General features: G+C 48.8%; 1 pseudogene; it reads left to right on the forward strand.

The window, feature by feature from the left end:
• LOC147712588 (uncharacterized) overlaps nucleotides 1-14,779 on the forward strand; it is a 93,746-nt pseudogene extending 78,967 nt beyond the window's left edge.
• The last annotated feature ends 12,111 nt before the right edge of the window (nucleotides 14,780-26,890 follow it).

Consider the following 26,890-nt stretch of genomic DNA (forward strand, 5'->3'; position numbering starts at 1 on the left):
CCAGCAATGGCCCCAGAGCCGTCAACCCAGGAGAAAATGAGTAGAAGACCCCCAAACAGCCAAAGAGCAAAAGTACAAAAATGGGGACTTAGTCATTTATTTCCAAATTTCCCAAATCACTCCGCGCGCGCTCTGCAGCTAGGCCCTAACTCCCCTCTGCCACCATGGATTTGCTTCAAACCTCTTGCAAAGTAAAGTATCCATAGCCAGCAGTGCTCCCAGACCCCAAAACCCACCCACAAACACCAGGAAGCCCCCCAAACAGGCCCCCGAAAATGCTACATTGAGCAAAATGTCAGAAATAGCAACAAAAAAATCGGCGTGGATTTTGTCCCAACCATTTCTACCCGGTATTAGACCTTCCCAGGAATGGCCCAAGACCCGCCAACCCACCCGCCAAAAAGCATAACACCCCCAAACAGGCCAAAAGCAACATCTCCTACTTACAATATTTCTCGGCCTTCGGTCCAAACGCGCTGCATAGCTAGGCCATAAGTCCGGTTTGCCACCACGGATTTCCTGAAATGCAAATGCAATCAAGATTAGAGTGTCCCAGCAGTTCTCACGGACCCCGAAACTCACCCACAAACAGACGGAACCCCCCCTAAGAGCACCTCAAAGGCAAGCAAGTCATCAAAAACACAAAAAAATTTCCGCCTGGGATTTGGTCCAAACCACTTTTAGCCGGTATTAGAGCTTCCCAGCAATGGCCCCAGAGCCGTCAACCCAGGAGAAAACGAGCAGAAGACCCCCAAACAGCCAAAGAGCAAAAGTACAAAAATGGGGACTTAGTCATTTTTTTCCAAATTTCCCAAATCACTCCGCGCGCGCTCTGCAGCTAGGCCCTAACTCCCCTCTGCCACCATGGATTTGCTTCAAACCTCTTGCAAAGTAAAGTATCCATAGCCAGCAGTGCTCCCAGACCCCGAAACCAACCCACAAACACCAGGAAGCCCCCCAAACAGGCCCCCGAAAATGCTAAATTGAGCAAAATGTCAGAAATAGCAACAACAAAAAAATCGGCGTGGATTTTGTCCCAACCACTTCTACCCGGTGTTAGACCTTCCCAGGAATGGCCCAAGACCCGCCAACCCACCCGCCAAAAAGCATAACACCCCCAAACAGGCCAAAAGCAACATCTCCTACTTACAATATTTCTCGGCCTTCGGTCCAAACGCGCTGCGTAGCTAGGCCATAAGTCCGGTTTGCCACCATGGATTTCCTGAAAAGCAAATGCAATCAAGATTAGAGTGTCCCAGCAGTGCTCACGGACCCTAAAACTCACCCACAAACAGACGGAACACCCCCTAAGAGCACCTCAAAGGCAAGCAAGTCATCAAAAACACAAAAAAAATTCCGCCTGGGATTTGGTCCAAACCACTTTTATCCGGTATTAGAGCTTCCCAGCAATGGCCCCAGAGCCGTCAAACAAGGAGAAAACGAGTAGAAGACCCCCAAACAGCCAAAGAGCAAAAGTACAAAAATGGGGACGTAGTCATTTTTTTCCTTTCCCAAATCACTCCACGCGCGCTCTGCAGCTAGGCCCTAACTCCCCTCTGCCACCATGGATTTGCTTCAAACCTCTTGCAAAGTAAAGTATCCATAGCCAGCAGTGCTTCCAGACCCCGAAACCCACCCACAAACACCACCCGAAACCCACCCACAAACACCAGGAAGCCCCCCAAACAGGCCCCCGAAAATGCTACATTGAGCAAAATGTCTGTAATAGCAACAAAAAAAATCGGCGTGGATTTTGTCCCAACCACTTCTACCCAGTATTAGACCTTCCCCGGAATGGCCCAAGACCCGCCAACCCACCCGCCAAAAAGCATAACACCCCAAACAGGCCAAAAGAAACATCTCCTACTTACAATATTTCTCGGCCTTCGGTCCAAACGCTCTGCGTAGCTAGGCCATAAGTCCAGTTTGCCACCACGGATTTCCTGAAAAGCAAATGCAATCAAGAATAGAGTGTCCCAGCAGTGCTCACGGACCTCGAAACTCACCCACAAACAGACGGAACCCCCCCTAAGAGCACCTCAAAGGCAAGCAAGTCATCAAAAACACAAAATAAATTCCGCCTGGGATTTGGTCCAAACCACTTTTATCCGGTATTAGAGCTTCCCAGCAATGGCCCCAGAGCCGTCAACCCAGGAGAAAACGAGTAGAAGACCCCCAAACAGCCAAAGAGCAAAAGTACAAAAATGGGGACTTAGTCATTTTTTTCCAAATTTCCCAAATCACTCCGCGCGCGCTCTGCAGCTAGGCCCTAACTTCCCTCTGCCACCATGGATTTGTTTCAAACCTCTTGCAAAGTAAAGTATCCATAGCCAGCAGTGCTCCCAGACCCCAAAACCCACCCACAAACACCAGGAAGCCCCCCAAACAGGCCCCCGAAAATGCTACATTGAGCAAAATTTCAGAAATAGCAAAAAAAAATCGGCGTGGATTTTGTCCCAACCACTTCTACCCGGTATTAGACCTTCCCAGGAATGGCCCAAGACCCGCCAACCCACCCGCCAAAAAGCATAACACCCCCAAACAGGCCAAAAGAAACATCTCCTACTTACAATATTTCTCGGCCTTCGGTCCAAACGCGCTGCATAGCTAGGCCATAAGTCCAGTTTGCCACCATGGATTTCCTGAAAAGCAAATGCAATCAAGGATAGAGTGTCCCAGCAGTGCTCACGGACCCCGAAACTCACCCACAAACAGACGGAACCCCCCCTAAGAGCACCTCAAAGGCAAGCAAGTCATCAAAAACACAAAAAAATTCCGCCTGGGATTTGGTCCAAACCCCTTTTATCTGGTATTAGAGCTTCCCAGCAATGGCCCCAGAGCCGTCAACCCAGGAGAAAACGAGCAGAAGACCCCCAAACAGCCAAAGAGCAAAAGTACAAAAATGGGGACTTAGTCATTTTTTTCCAAATTTCCCAAATCACTCCGCGCGCGCTCTGCAGCTAGGCCCTAACTCCCCTCTGCCACCATGGATTTGCTTCAAACCTCTTGCAAAGTAAAGTATCCATAGCCAGCAGTGCTCCCAGACCCCGAAACCCACCCACAATCACCAGGAAGCCCCCCAAACAGGCCCCCGAAAACGCTACATTGAGCAAAATGTCAGAAATAGCAACAACAAAAAAATCGGCGTGGATTTTGTCCCAACCACTTCTACCCGGTATTAGACCTTCCCAGGAATGGCCCAAGACCCGCCAACCCACCCGCCAAAAAGCATAACACCCCCAAACAGGCCAAAAGAAACATCTCCTACTTACAATATTTCTCGGCCTTCGGTCCAAACGCGCTGCGTAGCTAGGCCATAAGTCCGGTTTGCCACCACGGATTTCCTGAAAAGCAAATGCAATCAAGAATAGAGTGTCCCAGCAGTGCTCACGGACCCTGAAACTCACCCACAAACAGACGGAACCCCCCCTAAGAGCACCTCAAAGGCAAGCAAGTCATCAAAAACACAAAAAAAATTCCGCCTGGGATTTGGTCCAAACCACTTTTATCCGGTATTAGAGCTTCCCAGCAATGGCCCCAGAGCCGTCAACTCACCTGCAAAGAGGTAGAACAACACCCCCACAAGTGCTGAGTCTTTCTTCATTGGGCGTAAACCAGCCCTCTGCTTTGATGGAAATAGGAGTCTAGAGGAGGAAGATAGAGGAGCATGTTCTTCTGAACTTGTGAACCTGAGGAATGCAGATTGCGGCACCTTCAAATCAATTAGCAAACAAGTGAAGACAGTTCTGCTGATGGGCTTTTTTTTGTGATTATCTGATTAAAGTTTGAATTATATTAACTGTGCACAACAAAGAAAGACAGACACACAGGAATACAAGTGAATAAGGACGAAAAAGAAAGTTAGTGATTCGTTGTCTCATTTTCAGGGCTCGGTATCACGGTCCGTGAATAAGAATAAGGCTTCGTCATCATACTCTGCGAATTCAGGCAGGGTGAGGTCAGTGTCACCTGACAGAGTAGAAATTCCCTCATCTATGTTGCTGTCCACCTCGTCTTCATCCGGCGCGCTTTCTCGTACTCTGAAATCTGGTGGTATGAGGTGCTGATTCATCTTGATCATTGTTAACCTCTCCACATTTTTGGGCGAGAGGCGGCTCCGTTTGGAAGTTACAATGCCACCAGCAGCACTGAAAACACGTTCAGAAGACACGCTTGCGAGTGGGCAAGACAAGTAGTTTAAAGCCAGGTTGGTGAGCTGTGGCCACAATTCTTTTTTCCCATGCCAATACGCCAATGGGTCAGCATTAACATAGACCTCTGTTGAGTCATTCAGATAGTCCTTGATCATCGAATCAAGGTTCTCCTCCAAGGCTCCTCCACTTTGCTGAGCTGTTGCTGTGACCTTTTGAGAACCAAACCCAAGCCGAGCTAGCCAATCCTCTTCAGCCTCCAATGTTACTGTTGTGTCTGGTGGTGCAGATGATCCGGTTGCCGGTCTCTTTAACGGCTGAGAGGTCACTTGTGCCGCAGCCACAGGTGCAGAAGAGGATTGTTGTGACTGGGGATGGCCTGCTGATGCTGATGTACTGCCTTCTCCTTCAATTTGCTGCCGTTCTCTTTCAAACCTCTTGGCTGAGGAGGCTATCCACTGTTTGTACTTTGTAACATCTTCATCAGCAAAAGGAAAGAATGCTTGGCCTGCCAGCGCCTTTTTGTAGCGTGGATCCAGAATAGTAGCACAAATGTAATGCTGGTTTGAGTGGATCCTTTCAAGACGTTTATCACCTTGTAGGTGCTCTAATAATTTCTCAGCCAGAACAAAAGAGTCTTGGTTTTTTTCATCTTTTTCAAACACAGAACACACCTCCTTCAGTTGGTGCTCCAGTATGTACAACAATGGGATAGCTTTTCCCAAATTACAGTCCTCCTTGCTGACTGCACGCGTGAAGAACTCAAAAGGACGAAGCATGCGTGTCAGGCTTTTAACTATGTTCCATTGCGTCGCACCCATCCTCAGGTCCTCCTTCTGAGCTGTACCCTGTGTTAAGAAATAGTGATCGAGTACCGTATACTGCTCATACAGATGCTCAAGCATGTAGAAGGTTGAGTTCCAACGTGTTACCACCTCCTGGATGAGTGCTTTCACTGGCATTTGACGTTCATATAGCAGGCTCCTCAGCTGCTTCCGGGCCTTAAAAGAATGGCTGAAATGGTTGCACATTTTTCGGCAGGTGTCCACTACTCTGTACGCTGCACTGTCTTTATTACCCAAGAATTTTTGGACAACCAGGTTTATACAGTGCGCCAAACACGGCACTCTGAAATAGTCACCCAGCTTCATGGCCTTAACTATATTGGCGCCATTGTCCGTGGAAACATAACCAACCTGGAGTTTTTTTGGGGACAGCCAGTTAAGGACCTTTGTGTTAAAGACATCCAAAATGTTTTCTGCTGTGTGACGTTTCTCCAAACCAAACATGGCTAGTGTTGCATGTTTCCGAGCAGCTTTAAAAACAATGTCCGGGTCAACACCTGTGTTTAGCTTTGCTTTAGCCCCTTAAAAAGAGACCCAGTGTGCAGTGATGCACATGTAATCAGCGCCTGCGCCACTGGTCCACATGTCTGTTGTCACATGTATAGTGTGAACAGCACTCTTCTGCAAAGCTGCCACAATCACCTTCAGAACATCTTCATGTAGTGCTGGAACCGCAACTCGGGCAAAATAGAACTGGCTAGGAACCTTCCATTTAGGGCAGAGCGCTGCCACTAATTCTAGAAAACCAACCCCTTCTACAAAAGAAAAAGGGAGAAGGTCCAGAGCTAGCATTTTAGCCAGCTTAGTGTTATACAGACGCGTCAGTGGGTGGTTGCGTTCATATTGCGCTTCTGTAAACAACATCTTTTTAATGTTGCCCTGGACCAAGGATTTACGGGATGATCATGATGATATCTTCGACCCAGTTACGCTCGCTGATGAACTTTTTCGCATTGGTGTCTCACTCTCTCCCACACTCTTAGTGTGGCTCACATGGGGTGTGCTGCTGACAGGGGTACTGGGTGTAAGTGAAGTGTTTGAATCGTCTTCTTCCTCCTCGTCATCATCAGATGAAAAATCAACGTTTTCATTACGTGCAATTCGGGCTTCCTTGATCACCTCTAGGTGCGCAAACCATTGGACAGCATGCGTTCTCCTAAGATGACCTCTCTGGCCTCCGGTACCATAGTTGGTACCAAACTTACCACGACTAACTCGAAGCTTACAAAGGCTACAAATGGCTACGTTTTCCTTTTTTGGGCAAACACTAAAGAAGTCCCAAACTGTAGACTTGAAATGTCTTTGGGGGCCGGAGGAGGCGGCGATACTGGTGGTGGTGGTCCTGCTGCTAATGCCAGATGAAGTGGAGGATGTGGATTGCCGAACTTCAGTACGTTTTGCACTTTCACCACCACTAATTGAGGTCGAGGTGGATGGAGATCCCTTCTTGCGAGGAAGAAATATGGAAGCGGTAGGTGTTGGTGTACTAGTTAACTCCAAATCCAATGATTGTTGTCTTTCCATTGCCTCCTCGTCGACATCATCATCACGCTCAGCAGCTTCTCGGGATAGGGTCAAAATGTCTCTTTGCTGCATGCCCGCTGGGGCTGCAGTGACCTTTATGATGACTGCCTCGTCATCGTGAGAGGCTTCATCAGCAGGAGTATCCGTCACTTCTTGTTGAGCCTCATCACACTCCATAGCTATGAGTTTTTCGACGACCTTCCTTTTACGCTTAGGTATCTTTGTCAGATCATGGTGTGCCTCACTCTCAGACTGCCGTGGTGGTTCCCAATCGTCATCCAGATCATCAGTAGGAGGTGGGCTTGAAGAAGATGTAGAGACCCCCCTTGATCTTTTCCTTGCTAGGGATGTGGAAGACAATGAATGATCATCAGGAGGAGTGGCTTCCTCAAATGATACCTCGGTTTGATTGTCAATTTCCTGATGTGCCCCTACTTCGGGAGGAACAACTATTGTGGACACTTGTGACCCTCCATGCACCTCTGCTTGCGCATCTCCTTGCGCTGCCTCTCCTTCCACATGTACTTGGGATTGTACTACTTGCACATGTTGTTGTTGCAGCTGTGGTTGTTCAACACTTGTCAGATGAGTTACAACACCCTGTGTTGATTCAGGGACATTGCTGCTACTTTCTTCCGATGAGCCAACATCACTGGTCGATGGTGATTGAAGAAGTACACTGACTGCCTCTGAAGCACTCAAGGGCTTTGACTTAAGTTGGCGTGGTGGTGGAGGCACTGAGCCCAATGGAGCGGGGGTGCTGCTCCCAGCTTGGTTCCCAGCAGATCCCGCTGCTGCTGCAGGCGTACTTTTTTTTTTACTCCCAAATAACGCGGCGGCCGGCACACCAGCCTCCTTGGTAACTTGCATCTTCTGCTCCTTACTAGCAACTTTATTGCTAGAGGAGCTATGGGGAACTTTTTTTGGGGCCATCTTCTTCAGAGCAGGTCAGAACAGCAGGCCGCAGTAACACGAGTTGCAGAGTTGTCTGAGGCCAGACGTGACGTCGTGTGACGTTATGCTGCACACACACCTCTGCAGGACTTCTTCCTGGCACTGGTGGTTCTATTGAGTCTTGTGCACCTAAAAGCAATGGAAGACAGAGGAACATCAGTTCAGTTATACACCCCCAAAAAAATTGAAAGAAAACAGAAAAATCAGCACAATCCCATGCCCTCCATGATGTTTAAGTTCAAGACACCCCACAGAAAGACTAGGCTCATGCAAGACTCAATACCCCTGGTGAAAAGGCCACAAGTACAGGCCCAAAAAACGAAAATCACAGAAAAATCAGCACAATCCCATTCCATCCATGCCCTCCATGATGTTTCAATTCAAGACACCCCACAGAAAGACTAGGCCCATGCAAGACTCACTACCCCTGGGCATAAAGGTTGAAAAGTAGGCAAAATGGTTGCAGGCCTAACAACACTGCCTGCATTCAAAATGGCCACTTGCCTCCCAGCACATGGCCAGGGCCTGTAGCAGCACTCAAAATGGCCCCCACCCACACGGCCTGTCCCCATGAACACCCCCAAAAATCGAAAAACACAGAAAAATCAGCACAATCCCATTCCATCCATGCCCTCCATGATGTTTAAGTTCAAGACACCCCACAGAAAGACTAGGCCCATGCAAGACTCAATACCCCTGGTGAAAAGGCCACAAGTACAGCCCCAAAAAACGAAAATCACTGAAAAATCAGCACAATCCCATTCCATCCATGCCCTCCATGATGTTTAAGTTCAAGACACCCCACAGAAAGACTAGGCCCATGCAAGACTCAATACCCCTGGTGAAAAGGCCACAAGTACAGCCCCAAAAAACGAAAATCACTGAAAAATCAGCACAATCCCATTCCATCCATGCCCTCCATGATGTTTAAGTTCAAGACACCCCACAGAAAGACTAGGCCCATGCAAGACTCACTACCCCTGGGCATAAAGGTTGAAAAGTAGGCAAAATGGTTGCAGGCCTAACAACACTGCCTGCATTCAAAATGGCCACTTGCCTCCCAGCACATGGCCAGGGCCTGTAGCAGCACTCAAAATGGCCCCCACTCACATGGCCTGTCCCCATGCACACCCCCAAAAATCGAAAAACACAGAAAAATCAGCACAATCCCATTCCATCCATGCCCTCCATGATGCTTAAGTTCAAGACACCCCACAGAAAGACTAGGCCCATGGAAGACTCAATACCCCTAGTGAAAAGGCCACAAGCACAGGCCCAAAAAACGAAAATCACTGAAAAATCAGCACAATCCCATTCTATCCATGCCCTCCATGATGTTTAAGTTCAAGACACCCCACAGAAAGACTAGGCCCATGCAAGACTCAATACCCCTGGTGAAAAGGGCACAAGTACAGCCCCAAAAAACGAAAATCACTGAAAAATCAGCACAATCCCATTCCATCCATGCCCTCCATGATGTTTATGTTCAAGACACCCCACAGAAAGAGTAGGCCCATGCAAGACTCAATACCCCTGGTGAAAAGGCCACAGGTACAGGCCCAAAAAACGAAAATCACTGAAAAATCAGCACAATCCCATTCCATCTATGCCCTCCATGATGTTTCAATTCAGGACACCCCACAGAAAGACTAGGCCCATCCAAGACTCACTACCCCTGGGCATAAAGGTTGAAAAGTAGGCAAAATGGTTGCAGGCCTAACCACACTGCCTGCATTCAAAATGGCCACTTGCCTCCCAGCACATGGCCAGGGCCTGTAGCAGCACTCAAAATGGCCCCCACCCACATGGCCTGTCCCCATGAACACCCCCAAAAATCGAAAAACACTGAAAAATCAGCACAATCCCATTCCATCCATGCCCTCCATGATGTTTAAGTTGAAGACACCCCACAGAAAGACTAGGCCCATGCAAGACTCAATACCCCTGGTGAAAAGGCCACAAGTACAGGCCCAAAAAACGAAAATCACTGAAAAATCAGCACAATCCCATTCCATCCATGCCCTCCATGATGTTTCAATTCAAGACACCCCACAGAAAGACTAGGCCCATGCAAGACTCACTACCCCTGGGCATAAAGGTTGAAAAGTAGGCAAAATGGTTGCAGGCCTAACAACACTGCCTGCATTCAAAATGGCCACTTGCCTCCCAGCACATGGCCAGGGCCTGTAGCAGCACTCAAAATGGCCCCCACCCACACGGCCTGTCCCCATGAACACCCCCAAAAATCGAAAAACACAGAAAAATCAGCACAATCCCATTCCATCCATGCCCTCCATGATGTTTAAGTTCAAGACACCCCACAGAAAGACTAGGCCCATGCAAGACTCAATACCCCTGGTGAAAAGGCCACAAGTACACCCCCAAAAATCGAAAAACACAGAAGAATCAGCACAATCCCATTCCATCCATGCCCTCCATGATGTTTAAGTTCAAGACACCCCACAGAAAGACTAGGCCCATGCAAGACTCACTACCCCTGGGCATAAAGGTTGAAAAGTAGGCAAGATGGTTGCAGGCCTAACAACACTGCCTGCATTCAAAATGGCCACTTGCCTCCCAGCACATGGCCAGGGCCTGTAGCAGCACTCAAAATGGCCCCCACCGACATGGCCTGTCCCCATGAACACCCCCAAAAATCGAAAAACACAGAAAAATCAGCACAATCCCATTCCATCCATGCCCTCCATGATGTTTAAGTTCAAGACACCCCACAGAAAGACTAGGCCCATGCAAGACTCAATACCCCTGGTGAAAAGGCCACAAGTACAGCCCCAAAAAACGAAAATCACTGAAAAATCAGCACAATCCCATTCCATCCATGCCCTCCATGATGTTTAAGTTCAAGACACCCCACAGAAAGACTAGGCCCATGCAAGACTCAATACCCCTGGTGAAAAGGCCACAAGTACAGCCCCAAAAAATGAAAATCACTGAAAAATCAGCACAATCCCATTCCATCCATGCCCTCCATGATGTTTATGTTCAAGACACCCCACAGAAAGAGTAGGCCCATGCAAGACTCAATACCCCTGGTGAAAAGGCCACAAGTACAGGCCCAAAAAACGAAAATCACTGAAAAATCAGCACAATCCCATTCCATCCATGCCCTCTATGATGTTTCAATTCAAGACACCCCACAGAAAGACTAGGCCCATCCAAGACTCACTACCCCTGGGCATAAAGGTTGAAAAGTAGGCAAAATGGTTGCAGGCCTAACAACACTGCCTGCATTCAAAATGGCCACTTGCCTCCCAGCACATGGCCAGGGCCTGTAGCAGCACTCAAAATGGCCCCCACCCACATGGCCTGTCCCCATGAACACCCCCAAAAATCGAAAATCACTGAAAAATCAGCACAATCCCATTCCATCCATGGCCTCCATGATGTTTCAATTCAAGACACCCCACAGAAAGACTAGGCCCATGCAAGACTCACTACCCCTGGGCATAAAGGTTGAAAAGTAGGCAAAATGGTTGCAGGCCTAACAACACTGCCTTCATTCAAAATGGCCACTTGCCTCCCAGCACATGGCCAGGGCCTGTAGCAGCACTCAAAATGGCCCCCACCCACACGGCCTGTCCCCATGAACACCCCCAAAAATCGAAAAACACAGAAAAATCAGCACGATCCCATTCCATCCATGCCCTCCATGATGTTTAAGTTCAAGACACCCCACAGAAAGACTAGGCCCATGCAAGACTCAATACCCCTGGTGAAAAGGCCACAAGTACAGCCCCAAAAAATGAAAATCACTGAAAAATCAGCACAATCCCATTCCATCTATGCCCTCCATGATGTTTAAGTTCAAGACACCCCACAGAAAGACTAGGCCCATGCAAGACTCAATACCCCTGGTGAAAAGGCCACAAGTACAGCCCCAAAAAACGAAAATCACTGAATAATCAGCACAATCCCATTCCATCCATGCCCTCCATGATGTTTAAGTTCAAGACACCCCACAGAAAGACTAGGCCCATGCAAGACTCAATACCCCTGGTGAAAAGGCCACAAGTACAGCCCCAAAAAACGAAAATCACTGAAAAATCAGCACAATCCCATTCCATCCATGCCCTCCATGATGTTTCAATTCAAGACACCCCACAGAAAGACTAGGCCCATGCAAGACTCACTACCCCTGGGCATTAAGGTTGAAAAGTAGACAAAATGGTTGCAGGCCTAACAACACTGCCTGCATTCAAAATGGCCGCTTGCCTCCCAGCACATGGCCAGGGCCTGTAGCAGCACTCCAAAATGGCCCCCACCCACATGGCCTGTCCCCATGAACACCCCCAAAAATCGAAAAACACAGAAAAATCAGCACAATCCCATTCCATCCATGCCCTCCATGATGTTTAAGTTCAAGACACCCCACAGAAAGACTAGGCCCATGCAAGACTCAATACCCCTGGTGAAAAGGCCACAAGTACAGCCCCAAAAAACGAAAATCACTGAAAAATCAGCACAATCCCATTCCATCCATGCCCGCCATGATGTTTAAGTTCAAGACACCCCACAGAAAGACTAGACCCGTGCAAGACTCAATACCCCTGGTGAAAAGGCCACAAGTACAGCCCCAAAAAACGAAAATCACTGAAAAATCAGCACAATCCCATTCCATCCATGCCCTCCATGATGTTTCAATTTAAGACACCCCACAGAAAGACTCAGTCCACCCACCACTGAGTACCCCTGGGCAAAAGGCCCCAAAACAGCCCAAAAATCGAAAATTCCAAAATTGTAGTTGCAGCAACTGTAATGCCCCAAACAAACTTACTTGTGAAATTTCTAATCCAAAAGTGATCCAAAGAAAGTCAAAAAGGCCTCAAATCCAAATATCCAGCAGCATCCACAAAAAGTAATCCTTCCAGCTCCAGATCCAAATGAAAAGTGACCAGGAGATGGACAAAGCACTGGGAGGAGCCTGCTGGACAGGAACAGGAAGTTGGAGACTGTGGGGCACTTCCTTCCTCCCACCCCCCCCCTCCCCAAAATGGACTCCCCGCAAAACAAGTGCAGGCAAATGTCAACCTGAGGAGTTATTCAGAGAAAAATCATCATTTCCAGAAGGTTTATGCTGCTTGCTGGTGGATTTCTTGTGCAGAATTGCAAATTTTATATTTCCGCGAGTGCAAGATTATTCCTGCGCGCCGCATTTACAAAGTCGCAATTGCGAATTCCCGCTATACGTGAACACGGCGTACTCGCGTTGACAAACTCTCGCTGCGCAAGGTGGCAATCCGCGATGACGTAATCGCGCTCGCCAAATTCTCGCGGGATCCCGCAGCAAGATCCAAAATGGCGCAGCACTCGCAAAATATCGAGAAAAACAACTCGGCAAACGCTGAATGACGGTAAGTGAACGCCGCGCGCCGCAAAAATTGTATCACCCAGAAAAAAAATCCGCTGCGTGTGAATTTAGCGGATTTTGCGGGAAATCCGCGAATCTCGCGGATTGCGAATTTCCCGAAAATCCGCAAAATCCGCGAGCGGAGCGGATTTTACGCCCATACTTAGGCCTCCCCCACCCAGGAGCATGTCAGCCATTGCACTGTGTAACAAACAGACTTACAGGTTGGTAGCCATCTTGTATTGGAGCTCTGTTTTGGGTTGGGAGGCCAGTCTCACTGCTCCCACCAGCATGGAGTCCTCCCCCACCCAGGAGCATGTCTCAGCCATTGCACTGTTTAACAAACAGACTTACAGGTTGGTAGCCATCTTCACTGGAAGGGTGTGTGTGGGAGGGAGAGAGGGAGGGAGGGAGGGAGGGAGGGAGGGAGAGCTGCACCACTACTACCACCATTCCCTCTGGCCCACACCCCAGCAGCATGGAGGCCTCCCCAACCAGGAGCATGTCTCAGCCTGTGCACTGTTTAACAAACAGACTTACAGGTTGGTAGACATCTTCACTGGAAGGGTGTGTGTGGGAGGGAGGGAGGGAGAGCTGCACCACTACTACTACCATTCCCCCTGGCCCACACCCGAGCAGCATGGAGGACTACCCCACCCAGGAGCATGTGTTAGCCATTGCACTGTGTAACAAACAGACTTACAGGTTGGTAGCCATCTTGTATTGGAGCTCTATTTTGGGTTGAAAGGCCAGTCCCACTGCTCCCACCATAGCCCCTGGCCCACACCCCAGCAGCATGGAGGCCTCCCCCACCCAGGAGCAACTGTTAGCCATTGCACCCTGCACACTCACCTAACAGGTACGTACCTACCATAATTCTTCCTGAGGTGTGTGTGTGTGACCTGCATCCAGAAAACCGACAACAATAGCACGCAATGCATTGACAATCAACATGTATGACTCCATGATGTCCCTCTGCACTATGAAATGTTACACGGTGTTGCCATGATTTGTACTACTGATGACTGCATATCTGACTAGTGTACAGACAGATGATGATACGCAGATGACACAAACACTGAACACTCCCCATCTACTCCACAGGTGACGAAGAACTCACTGCTGAGGACCACACCAACGACCAGCAGAGCCAGTCTCCACCCCCGGCACATGGACTCTCAGATGTGGACTCCAAGGACAGATTGGATCATGAGCTCCAGCCCGGCCCATCTGGTGTGCCACAGACCCAGAGGTCCCAGGCCCCCATCCTCCCCACCACCACTTCTGCTGCCACTACAACGCATCAGACCCCTGCAGTCACGGCCTCTACCACCACAGCCACCACCGCCACCACCACCAACACCACCAGTACCCCCAGTACCACCTGCTGCACCCTCCCTGTCCCTAGGGATGACCATCCCACAGCAACACCTGTTGAGGGCAGGGATAGAGTGCGTGACCCCCCAGTGGCGAGGGAAGAGGTCCGTGGCAGCAGAGCAGGTGGGAGGGCCAGGGTCACCACCAGACCTCGGGAGGAGTGGACACCATCCCTGGACCACTTCACCAGAGTTGTGGAGGCCTACCAAGAGGTCCAGGGACAAAGTGGCCGGTCTGATGAACTATTGAGGGAGCTCATCCTGCTGATGAGGTCCATCGATAACCGCCTGGGACAGATGGTGGACCTCATGGGCCAGCAAGTGGCGTTGCAGAGGGACAGGCCTGTGTCCTAACCACCACCTCCGTCCCCTTCTGTTGTTCCGCAGGATGACAGTGCTCCATCCTCCCCTGCGCCAACAGAGAGGGGCGAGTACTCTGACGCCGCTGGCCATTCAGCAGGCCCCCCACCGCCCAAAAGATCTAGGGGGCGTCCAAAGAAGAGCCTGGGAGTCTCTGGAGGCAAAGCACCTACCACACACCAGTCACAGAGCCAGCCGTGAAGACAACCCTCTTCCCAACTGCATTCACTGTTTGGACTATCTTTCCCCACATTGCCCTGGCAGTGGCACCTCTCTGTTGGACTGGGTCACCACATCCATGTGGTGTATACTCTTGCATCTCATTGAACAGGACTGTCAACTCACTGCTCATTCCACACCTTCATGTAAATATCACCGCACCAACCACATGTCCACTCACAAAATAAAATACCTGACGCACAATAATTTGTGTAGTGAATTCTTTAGTGCGTTATTTACATTGTTGATAATGTCCATGATGTGTACAAATGATATACAGTATGCAGGGCAGGAACCCTCTGTAGCACCTAGGGAGACACAACAGAACAACAGTCACTGGTCTCATTGTGGCAACACACAGATCACTGCACAAAAAATATCTAAGAAATCACAGGCATACTACACAATGTCTAGCAGATGTGCACAAATACAGTCCAACATACATCTCAGTACGGAACGTCAATTTCACAAATACCACACATGGGTGACAGAACAAGTGCCTCTCGGTTACATCCGCGTATAGCCATTCATAACAAGAGCAACCACACCAGACAATGTACATGTTGTACCTCGTCAGCCACCTTCAAGTGAAGTAGTGTTCAATTAGCTGCTGGCGCAGGTCAACTCCTTCCTCCTCTCCACTATCCTCATCACTGGATTCAGGCCCCTGAGCAGGTGGAGGCCTTGGTTCATCACCATCGTCCAGGAGCAGGGGGACACCCCTGTGGATGGCCAGGTTGTGCACCATACAGCATGCCACAAAGATCTTGCACACCTTCCCAGGCGAGTATGACAGTGCACCTCCGATCCTGTCAAGGCACCGGAACCTTGACTTCAGCAGGCCAAAAGTCTGCTTGATTACCCGGCGGGTCCTGCCATGGGCCTCATTGTAGCGGATGTCTTTTGGTGTCCGGGGATTCCGGAGTGGGCTCAACAGCCATGGGCAACTGGGATATGCTGAGTCACCTGTGAATGACAAACACACATTGCAATGTTGTACAGCCAGAGTGCAGCAAGTGACACACAGCACGCCATAGCAGTAGTGATACTGACCCACAATCCAGGCACGTTCAGGATGCAGATTCGCCATCATCCGTGGCACCATGCTGTTCCTCATGATGTACAAATTTTGTGCCGATACTTTGCACACACATGTGATATGGTCATGTCCGCAAGGCACACCACCTGCATATTCATGGAGTGGTAGTGTTTGCGGTTCCGATAAATGTGCTCCGTCGGCTGCGGTGGCAACAGACCTACATGGGTGCAATCGATGGCACCGACTACATGTGGGATGTGCCCAAGGGGATAGAAGTCACCCTTCACGGCTGCCAATTCACGTCCCCTGGGGAAATGTATGTAGCGATTGCGATATAGCATCATGGCCGCAAGAACATCCCACAGCACCATGCTGAACATGGGCTGCGACACCCCCCCCAGCATTAGCCTCTGTCTCCTGGAAGGAACCAGTCACAAAAAAGTGGAGTGCTGCCATCACCTTGTAGGTGCGTGTCAATTCAGTAGGATAGTGACGGCGAGGCAGCAGGTGGGGCTCCAATAGATCACACACGATCTTCAATGTTGGTCTGTCCAGCCTGAATTTCCTGATGATTGCCTCATTCTCCATGTCCTCCAGCACTGTCAGGTGACGTAGGAGATTCTGCCTCCTCCTAGTTGAAAATGTCAGTGTCAAGCATTATGAGATGGGCATAGCACAAGACATCAATGATGTCATGGGAAAACAACGAGTGCCAGAGAGATGCATGGCACATCAGGTTACATGGCTGGCCAATAGCTACACACAGAGGGCACGCCTCTCCAGTGACAATACACAAGTGTCACAAACACATCTGGGACTGTGAATGCGGATATAATGGATGAACAATTCACATGTGCAGACAAGGTGCAGCAAGACCCGCCAATGTATTGTGACTTACAATGTCTATCATACCCATCTGCTGTACCTGCCACACCTCAAGGCATCATGTAAAGCCAGAACACATTATTCAACACAATGATCACAGTAGCAGGAACACTTCTGGTTGTGTGCATGAGCAGTCGTGAAAGCTCAAGTCTGGTCCGATAAAATGCGGTGACACCAGCCAGGTCAAGGTCTGCATTGACCCACAACACATTAAACGTCATGACATCATTTACAACAGCTGAAGTCTGTCAATCATCATCAGCCATCAAGTGTGTCACTAAAATGGCTGAACCACAGGCCAAAGTGACTCACACTGAACGTGCGACCACCTGTGGATGACATGGCTGTGTGGCATCGTGTGTACAATGATGTCCCGTTCACCATGTTGCTGCAGGGTGCTGATACAGTGTCCTTGATTGACATACACACCAATGGGTACGCAAATGGCAGTACCTACCGCCGGGCCGGGGCGGTGTGACCCCAGCACCACAATCTCTCCAGACAAGGTAGCCATTGGCATATGGACATGTGTATATGGCGGTGGGTATGCTCCGCCGCATGAGTCGCAGTACCTACCGCCGGGCCCCGGCGGTGTGACTGCAGCACCACCATCTCCCCAGACAAGGTAGCCATTGGCATATGGACATGTGTATATGGCGGTGGGTATGCTCTGCCGCATGAGTCGCGGTACCTACCGCCGGGCCCCGGCGGTGCATCACCGCCATGGGGCATTGCATGCAGCCAATGGCAGCGATGATGGTGGTGGCATGATGCAGATTTGAAAATAGTGGAAGGTGTGCTACGCTACCGCGGAGGCGGTCATTGGATGCTTTTGAATAATGTAGAGCCGGGCAACCAATTGTAGCAGCTTTTAAGCTTCCAAACGACCCCAGGGGGCTATAAATCTGTGGGAGTGAGCCTCACATTTCCACTGCTCACAGAGCCTGCTGACTGGGACCCTGTCCTGCTGCTGCCCCAAGAGCCTGCTGACTGGGACCCTGTCCTGCTGCTGCCCCAAGAGCCTGCTGACTGGGACCCTGTCCTGCTGCTGCCCCAAGAGCCTGCTGTCTCGGAACCCTCACAACTCACTTCTGCCACAGGTCTGCCATATCCACAAGGATGTCAAGAACAGATAAGATCTGTGCCAGTCCATTCACGAGTGAGGAGCTGGATGTCCTTGTGGACAAGGTGCTGGCACAGTACCCACGGCTGTTCGGTGGTCCCAATGTTGTGGTAAGTCACCATGAAGGGAGCGGTAGGGCAGGGTGGTGTCAGACGTGTAGTGGTGATGCTGCATTATATGATTGGGGATGTGGGGTGATGACAAACACTGACAGACAAGCTGTCTCCAGCTCGAGGGAGTGTGTGTGTTGCAATTTAACTCTTTCTTAGCCCTGTACTCGTATGTGTGAGTGGGGTGTGTTACATTATCGGCCATACAGAACCAACGGTTGTTATCCTTTTAGATGGCAGGACAGTGAATGCCTGTGAGGACATTTGTGGGTACCCCTGTAGTTAGAGTCAGTGTGACCCACAGAGCAGGTTCAGTGGCTGCACAGCCAAACGTAGAACATCAGCCGACTTACCTGCTACAGTTGCTTCACACTGAATATTAGATATGCCCTATCAGTGCCCTCTACAATTACTGAATTACACACTGCTGTCAGTGCATTTGTGTTGAGGCATCATGCATTTGTGTGCATATCATGGAGACTAGGAACCACAATGTGTGCATGCATTCACTAATGTTCATGCCATGCAGACTGCCCTCGTGAGTGTACCCCCAGTTCGGGAGGGACGGAGGTTACTGTGAGTCCTGAGTCAGTGTCTGGCTGCTGTACTGATAGATGCTGACATCTCACATTTTATAAATGTTCTTTTGCCCTTCTTTACTCTCATACCTGCAGCTCAAGGCACACCAACGTAAGGCCGTGTGGAGGGCCATAGCAGCACAGGTGCGAGCCCTGGGGGTATCAAACAGATGACACACACACTGTCACATGAGGTGGGACGACATCAGCCGGCTGGCTAAGCAAGTGGCAGAGATGGCCTTGCGGGTGCCACCACGCACAGGGCGTTTGGCACGGCACACCATGACTCCGCAGATGGGACGCATACTGGTAGTGACCAATCCAGTTCTGGTTGCACGTCTGAAGGGGCATCAGCTTCAAGACAGAGATGGTGAGTATCTGGGGAGGGATAGTGTGTCTGGGAGTGGATGCATGTGTACAGGGCCTGTGGCAGCGGTGACACATGTGATGTGCGTGTGTTGCCATGCTGTGATGTGTGATGTGAGTGGCGACTGTGATGTGTGCCTGTATGAGGCATTGGCCCACCAGGGCCTTACTGTGCTGCTCCTGCCTGCAGTCCTCAATCCTGCACAGATTTATTGTGGCCACATGGTCACTCTTCATTGGGATGGTGTGGGGAGTCCATATTGTGCCGAACTGCAGTGTCCACTTCATGAGTGTGACACGATGTCTGTCTACTTTGCATGCACCATGATGTTTGAGGACCACGCATCCGATGACAATGTGAACCCAGATTGGCACATGGTGCTTGCTAAGGCCTGGTTGGCATTGTGGCATGTGTAGTCAGAACAGGTGTGTGTGGTCCCCTCTGGTTTCCTGTAGGGCTGTCAGTGGTGAGGAGTGTTGTGGCCACATCATGTCCATGGGGCAGGTCAATGTGGGGTAGGGGCACTCCATCCACGGGCAGGGTGTTGTGCTGTGTGGCATTGACATGCCTCACTCCAGGCCGTTTGTCTGCATGACAGGCACTGTTGTGGACTATATAGTGTGTAGCTGCACAGTGATTGCAGGGTGTGATGGTTACCATGTAGCTCTAGGCCTGTACTGTGCTGCATTGATCTGTAATCGTGTGACCAGATGATGACACTTACACAACCCTGTTTCTCTCACTAATGCAGAATCATCAGAACATGATCCAAAGACAAGTGGTGGCGAGACCAGCAAGACAGCGGCAGAGGAGCCAAGTGAGACTGAGCCAAGTGACAGTGAGCACACCAGCGCATCTGAGGGTGACAGGAGTATGCAGGAGGAATCCGTGGCTGAGAGGCAGAATACCACTTCATCTGATGCCAGCGGTGATGCATCCATGTTAGCAGGCACAGGGGATGGGGAGTCTGCTGCTGCATCTGACACCCAGCGGCCAGTGCCCAACCTCCCATCCACTTCCTCTGGTGCTGGCCGTATCCGTGTTACTAAGAGGGGAAGAGTGAAATTCACCCATGGCACCGCTGCCCCTGCACCTGTCCCCCTGCTGCCCTCAGTGCAGAGTGCGTAAAGCTCCTGCGCTAACTTTGTGTGGGCCAGACCGCCCTGCTCAATGCCTTCAGTGCCCACGAGAACACATTAGGCCAGGTGATTGCATTCATGGAGGGCATACTCTGACGTGGGTGGGCTACACCGTACAGTCCAGGCATTGTCAGCCACAGTCACGTCAGCCCTCCAACAGGCACATGCTCCCATTGCAGCTCATGTGGCTGTGACGACCAGCCATTCAGTGGCCACATCAGATCACAGTGACAACTTGGCACCTACATCACCTAACAGATACAACACTAGGAGCACACGTCAGACCCAAACAAAACAATCCCGTCCACAGACTCCAACCCCAAAGAAGAGCAGGGCCCCCCCAATATGCACAGACAAGGGTAAGTCACAGAAGAGCAATGCCAGAGGATCATTGTGGCAGACATCAGGCACATTTGCTGCAGAGGCTTCTCCAGACATTGACTCTCCAGAGGATGTGTGGCATGTCATGGGTACACCTGGGGGGAGCACAGGGACACAACCACCCACCACATCAACCCCAAAACAAAGTACATCGAGGAAGGTGGAGGAGAGCCCTGTTGTGACCAGCCCAGTCATTGAGGCAGAGGGGAGCCCAGTCGTGACCAGCCCAGTCATTGAGGCAGAGGAGAGCCCTGTTGTGACCAGCCCAGTGATTAAGGCAAAGGAGGGCAGTGTTGTGTCCAGGCCAGTGATTAAGGGAAAGGAGGCCAGTGTTATGTCCAGGCCAGTGATCAAGGGAAAGGAGGCCAGTCTTGTGTCCAGGCCAGTGATCAAGGGAAAGGAGGCCAGTGTTGTGTCCAGGCCAGTGATTAAGGGAAAGGAGGGCAGTGTTGTGTCCAGCCCAGTGATCAAGGGAAAGGAGGGCAGTGTTGTGACCAGCCCTGGCAAGAAGGTACAGGAGGGCACTGTATACACCACACCTGGGGGAAGTGGGAAGGTGGGCACTGTAGGGGGTACACCTTCCAGAGAGGGTAAGGTGGTCTGGAGGCGTAGCCAGCCCAAGCGTTCTGCAGGATCAAGCACATCACCAGAGGGAGTGCCAGTGTCTGCCCCTGATGTGGGACAGTTGGTGTGTGTGCCTATTGTGTCATCACCACTTCCCATCAACCTCAAGACAGGGAAGCCAGTTCATGTACCCACAAAGTAGAAGGGCACCCCTCCAACATCTCCCACCCACACTGTGTCAGGGGTGTGCATGACTCCACCTCCACGTGCCACTGTGCCACCTGGTCCACACAGCCCTCCACCTTGCAGGATCTCTGTTATTACCACATCACATGGGCCTCTTTCACCCCAGTCAAGTGGGCCTGCTGTCCGCAAAAGACAGCCAGGTCCCAGTCCGCATGACAGCCAGGAGTGAGTTGTCAACACACTCATGCGCCTGTGCCCCACACAAGTGTGGTAGTGAAGACCATTGTTTGCGACCTGTGTGTGTTGCTGGCCCTGTTGCTCTGCTGTGCTGTACTCTCCCCTGCCATGGACTCTGGGTCTCTTGCTCTGCTGTGCTGTACTCTCCCCTGTGCAGCCTCTCATGTACTTGCTGGACTCTGGGCCTGTTGCTCTGATGTCCTGTACTCTCCCCTGTGCAGCCTCTCATGTACTTGCTGGACTCTGGGCCTGTTGCTCTGCTGTGCTGTACTCTCCCCTGTGCAGCTTCTCATGTACTTGCTGGACTCTGGGCCTGTTGCTCTGATGTGCTGTACTCTCCCCTGTGCAGCCTCTCATGTACTTGCTGGACTCTGGGCCTGTTGCTCTGATGTGCTGTACTCTCCCCTGTGCAGCCTCTCATGTACCTGCTGTGTCCCCTGCCATGGACTCTGGGCCTGTTGCTCTGCTGTGCTGTACTCTCTCCTGTGCAGCCTCTCATGTACTTGCTGTCTCCCCTGCCATAGACTCTGGGCCTGTTGCTCTGCTGTGCTGTACTCTCCCCTGTGCAGCCTCTCATGTACTTGCTGTCTCCCCTGCCATGGACTCTGGGCCTGTTGCTCTGATGTGCTGTACTCTCCCCTGTGCAGCCTCTCATGTACTTGCTGTCTCCCCTGCCATGGACTCTGGGCCTGTTGCTCTGATGTGCTGTACTCTCCCCTGTGCAGCCTCTCATGTACTTGCTGGACTCTGGGCCTGTTGCTCTGATGTGCTGTACTCTCCCCTGCCATGGACTCTGGGCCTATTGCTCTGATGTGCTGTATTCTCCCCTGCCAGGACTCTGGGCCTGTTGCTCTGCTGTGCTGTACTCTCCCCTGTGCCATGGACTCTGGCCTTCTTGTTTGTGTTTCACCTGTGCATAGTCTCTACCATTGGTACATGATTTGGTGGCTGGCTGTTGTCTACTAATGTTGTATTGCTACATCTGTGCACTATGTGAATAAATACAGTTACTTCTAGTGTGTGTTTTATCAGTCTCCTTGCTGATTATAGTCCTTTTCTTGTTTGCATTTGCTTGACTGTGTACCATGCTATATTATTAAGTTCAACATTGCAAGGCTCTTTGTAGCCATCTGATTTGTAGACAGGGGTGACAGGGTCTTCAGTCCATTCTGGCCCTACTGATGTTGTACTCTGTGATGGCTATTTTACAGGACATTCAGTTCTCTTGTTGGTGATTAGCTATTGTTGCATACACTGTTCACAGGTCATGTTGGGGGACACTGGCAGCACAGGGTGTGCTGCGGTTCAGTGGGTTTGTTGCTGGCTGTGATGTCATGAGGTATGTGTGTGTTTTCCTTTCTGTATGCCCAGGCGTGTATGTGTATGATCATCTTGTGTTGGACCTTAGTCCTGGTGTCATGGCTTACATGTCATGTGTGGTGTTGGGTGTAGCAGAGGTGTGCAGTGTGAAGGGTGTAAGTTTGTAGTGTATGTATGTGTGCCCCAGTATAGTGTGAGACACACATGTGTCAGCCAGGAGTTGTATTCCTGTTGTTTGTTTTGTCTTGCCCTGTGTGGTTGATTGTATGCAATTGTGTGGGCTGCGGGGAGTGCACTGGTGTTGTGTGTTCCTTGTCAGCCAATCCTGCAGTGCCTGTGTCCCTGGTTGTGTGTTGCTGTGTGTGTATTGTTCTTGTTGTTACAGTGCTTGTTGGTGTGCATGCGGGTGCTCCGGATGAGCACCTGGCCTGTGAGTAGCTCGGGTGGGGTGCAGTGTGGTTGTGGGTGGTGTGTCCCTGTGATGTTTGTGCCCTGCCCATGCCTTGGTGTGGCCCTGCCTTCTGCATGGTGCGCATGTGTTGACCGTGGCGGTTACGTGACCGTGACGTTGCTGCTGGTTGGCGGATGTTGTGTGTTCCGGATGCTGTGGGGTGCCTTGTTGTGAGGTGGGTGATGTGTGGGTGCCCATGCGGATGTGTTGTGCCCCCCAGCAGGATGCCTGTGAGGTGCTTGGGCCCTGTGTCGGCTTGTGTGTTGTGTGGTGCATATGTGTAGTGGCATACCTGCGGCGGCGTCAGCGGTGGCCCATCTGGCGATAGTGTTGCAGCAGGTACATGACCGGATCCATGTGGAGGGCTGGGTCCATGAGGTTCATGTCGGGTCTCGGCGTTCGTGCTCCGCTGTCGACTTTCCGCCTGCTTCAGCTGTGCGGTGTCTCCACTGCGGTGTGTCTGCTTGTTTGGGCCATCCTAATTTGTCGGGCGGGGCGGACATCATCGGGCACAGCGGAGGGTCTTGATTGGCTCCCGCCGCTGCGGTGGCGGGCGCACTTTGATGGCGGTGCGCGGCGCTCCGCGGCGGACGGGAAATGACCTGTGTTTACCTATCCTAATGTTGCGGACGTGAGTTCCGCTGCTCGCGGGCGGTAAATGCTGTTTTCCCGCCCCGCCACCACTGCGGTGGTGCCACCGCCCGTCATCCTAATGGACCCCTTAGTGTTGTTTTTTGCAAGTTTCTCCATAGGCACTGGTTGAAGTGATAATAACAGCCCTGGATGCATGTATGGGGATGTATTTTTAGGATTGTGTTTAGCATTGAATGTTCAAACTGTAGTATTATTTTTTCTGGTGAATAGTCATTTGTTTTTTGTTTTATTGTGTTTAATAATTCCTTGTATGTGGAATTATTTTTATTTGGCCCTAGTGCATAAAGCAATGGTATATTGCAATTTTGGTATAGGCTGTGAACAGTATAAAATGTAAATGTAAATGTCATGGTACTTATAGAGCGCACTGTCACCAGACGGTCACCTTGCGGTGTCGCCTATTCGGCTTCCTGGCACTGATACTCATACCACTGTGGAACCCCTCCTGGCTTTCCCTGTGAAGTGTCCACTCTTGGGCACCCCCAGGGTGAAGCCAGGCATCCTTAGCGCTGTTGGGGCCGTTGTGGAGGCTAAGCAAGCTATTGCCCAGAGTTGCAGCGTGGGGCCCGTCATTAGAATCGGCACTGAGGCGAGAATTAACAGGTCCGAGGAAATTGAGCCCGAGACCCCGCCGAGGCGGGAATCGAACCCTGGTCCCTGGCCAGAACTCTGCATCAGGGTCTGCACCTATATAATTGGTAGAAAGGTTTGGGAAAAATATTAAAAGTGCCATCCATCATCCAATGTTGGCTTTGCTGTAGTTTTATAAAATGATTGGAAGTGCCAAATATTATTAGTCTTTATTTTCATTATCAGAAATGACAAATGGTTGTTTATTTAAACTTATACTTAGTTGAGGACTTAGTATTATTTCACTATATGTCCTGGGAATTGGAGTGGTAGTGGTAGTAGTTTTTTTGGTGCGTGCAATAGTTCTTTTAAGTGAATCTATATTTGGCATTTGCGTGGTGGCTGTTTTTGGTATTTGTGGAATCTGTTCTTTTAAAATGACACTTGTTGGCTTTTGGGAATCTGTGCTAGCTTCTTTTATATTTTCTAATGTACATCTTACTTTAATTTCTGTCACGTTTGGTGGGTGATTGTGCTCCCTAGTATAAAGTACAGTTGTTTCCCTAGTTGTCGCTCTCCCGTAACATTTGTTTGAATAATATTTACAACATTTCCAGTTTACTTTTAGGCCAAATTTGTTTTTCTTGTGTATAAGTGTACCCCATATAACACAGTAATATTTTTCCTTTCTGGCTTGTTATGCATTGAGCTTCTTGAGTCATTTTGCTCTCTGTTAATCTATAAAATAAATGTATTATAGTTATTTAAAATATAGTGCTATGAATTGTAAAATAAATATAAAAACCTGCATATATCATATACTTGCATTGTTGGGAGTTCTCTTTTTCTATTTGCTGCTTTTTCTTCTTCAGTTGTTCTCTTGTTGTTTTGTATATTCTTTCTCTGAAAAATAAAAGTATATTTGTTTGCATTAATAGTTCTTATGTATGATATTTTTGACAGCTTTTTGGTGATTACTTTTAAAGTTTCATCACTTTTTATATTAATTTATAATACTTTGCTAAATACTTACTTTGTTGTTTGTATCCTTTTTTGCGATTTCTTGTTGTTGGTTGTTGGTTGTAGATTTTGCAGTAGTGGGAAGAGAAAATAAAAAGGAATTTGTCTTAGTATTTAATTAAATATTGTGCTTTTTGAACCGTTAGTATTATTTACTTGAATTTAATTACTTACTTTTAATGCTGTAATTTTGCTGGTATATGTTCCTTTTCTTCTATGTGTACTTGAAGTCTTTCAAAGTTCTCTCATCTGTAGTTTTCTTTTTGCGGTTGTGGATTGTTTTTCATCTTTAACTGTTTATATAGTGTTTTTGAATTAGCAAGTAGTGTGTTATTGGTGAATTTGAATTTGCAGTATTTTCATTGGTTAGTTTGTATTTTTTTTGGGGGGGGGTTCCAAATAAGGAAAACGCTAATTAGTAGTGTGTTATGTATCTTTTAAATTAATTATAATCTATGTATTTTGTCATATATTATATAAGTTTAAAAATTTTTATTGTGATATAAATGTTAATAATATTTATTGTCATCGAGTTTTTATTGATTTTTTTTAATATTAATGTTATTTAATTTTTTGACCACTGAAATTATGTTTATAAATTTAAAATGGATTCGTGTAATTTATAATATTTAGATAGTTTGTTTCTACATTTACATTTGTATTTTTCTATATTATATGTTGTCAATATTATTTAATTTTCGATAATATTGTTGACGATAATGTTGTTTCTGATATTTTTAACATAGTGTATGTTTTTTAATTCTTGTCGATATTTTAATATTTTGATATTAATGTTAGCGATATTTGTGATTTCTATATTTTTGTATGTTGATAATGTGTACCCGATATTTTTGTTAAATGTTAGTTAAGTATATGTTTTCCATAATATTGATATCAATAATTTTGTATCGATATTTTTGTAGATCGATAATGTGTCTTACGATATCATGTCAGTGATTCAAAAAATGAGCGATGCCCATGTGCCAGGAGATTGGTACAGATGTACTATGTAGCTGGTAGTGCATTTAAGTGCACACTGCCACAAACATATTTCCAAACCCTAATGTGGAAGATTACTCTCATTAACAGACAACACATTCTACCTTGAAATGTCCACTTATTTTGCAGACATACAGTTTTACTGATATGACTATGTAGCGCACAAATAATAAAATAGGAAATCATTGAATAATTGGCATTTGTGCATTACCAAGGAAAGCGTCTTGGTTTATTTTGAGTCTAGCAAAATCTTTTTTTTATCACACTTCAGGATGACTAATAAGTGCTTCATTTGTGCTTTCCTACCCGCTGATATATTTTTAAAGATTTGTGCACTTCACTTATAGGTATTTATTTGTTGTGTGTTACAGTCTGTCCTACCTTACCAGCGAGATTGTTACATAGTTTAACTTTACAAAATCCTCTTCCATTGCAGTCATAGAAAGCATAGTTAACTCCAAACTCCATGT

Source organism: Lissotriton vulgaris, chromosome 5 (genome assembly GCF_964263255.1).
Source record: "Lissotriton vulgaris chromosome 5, aLisVul1.2, whole genome shotgun sequence".
Classification (NCBI taxonomy): domain Eukaryota; kingdom Metazoa; phylum Chordata; class Amphibia; order Caudata; family Salamandridae; genus Lissotriton; species Lissotriton vulgaris.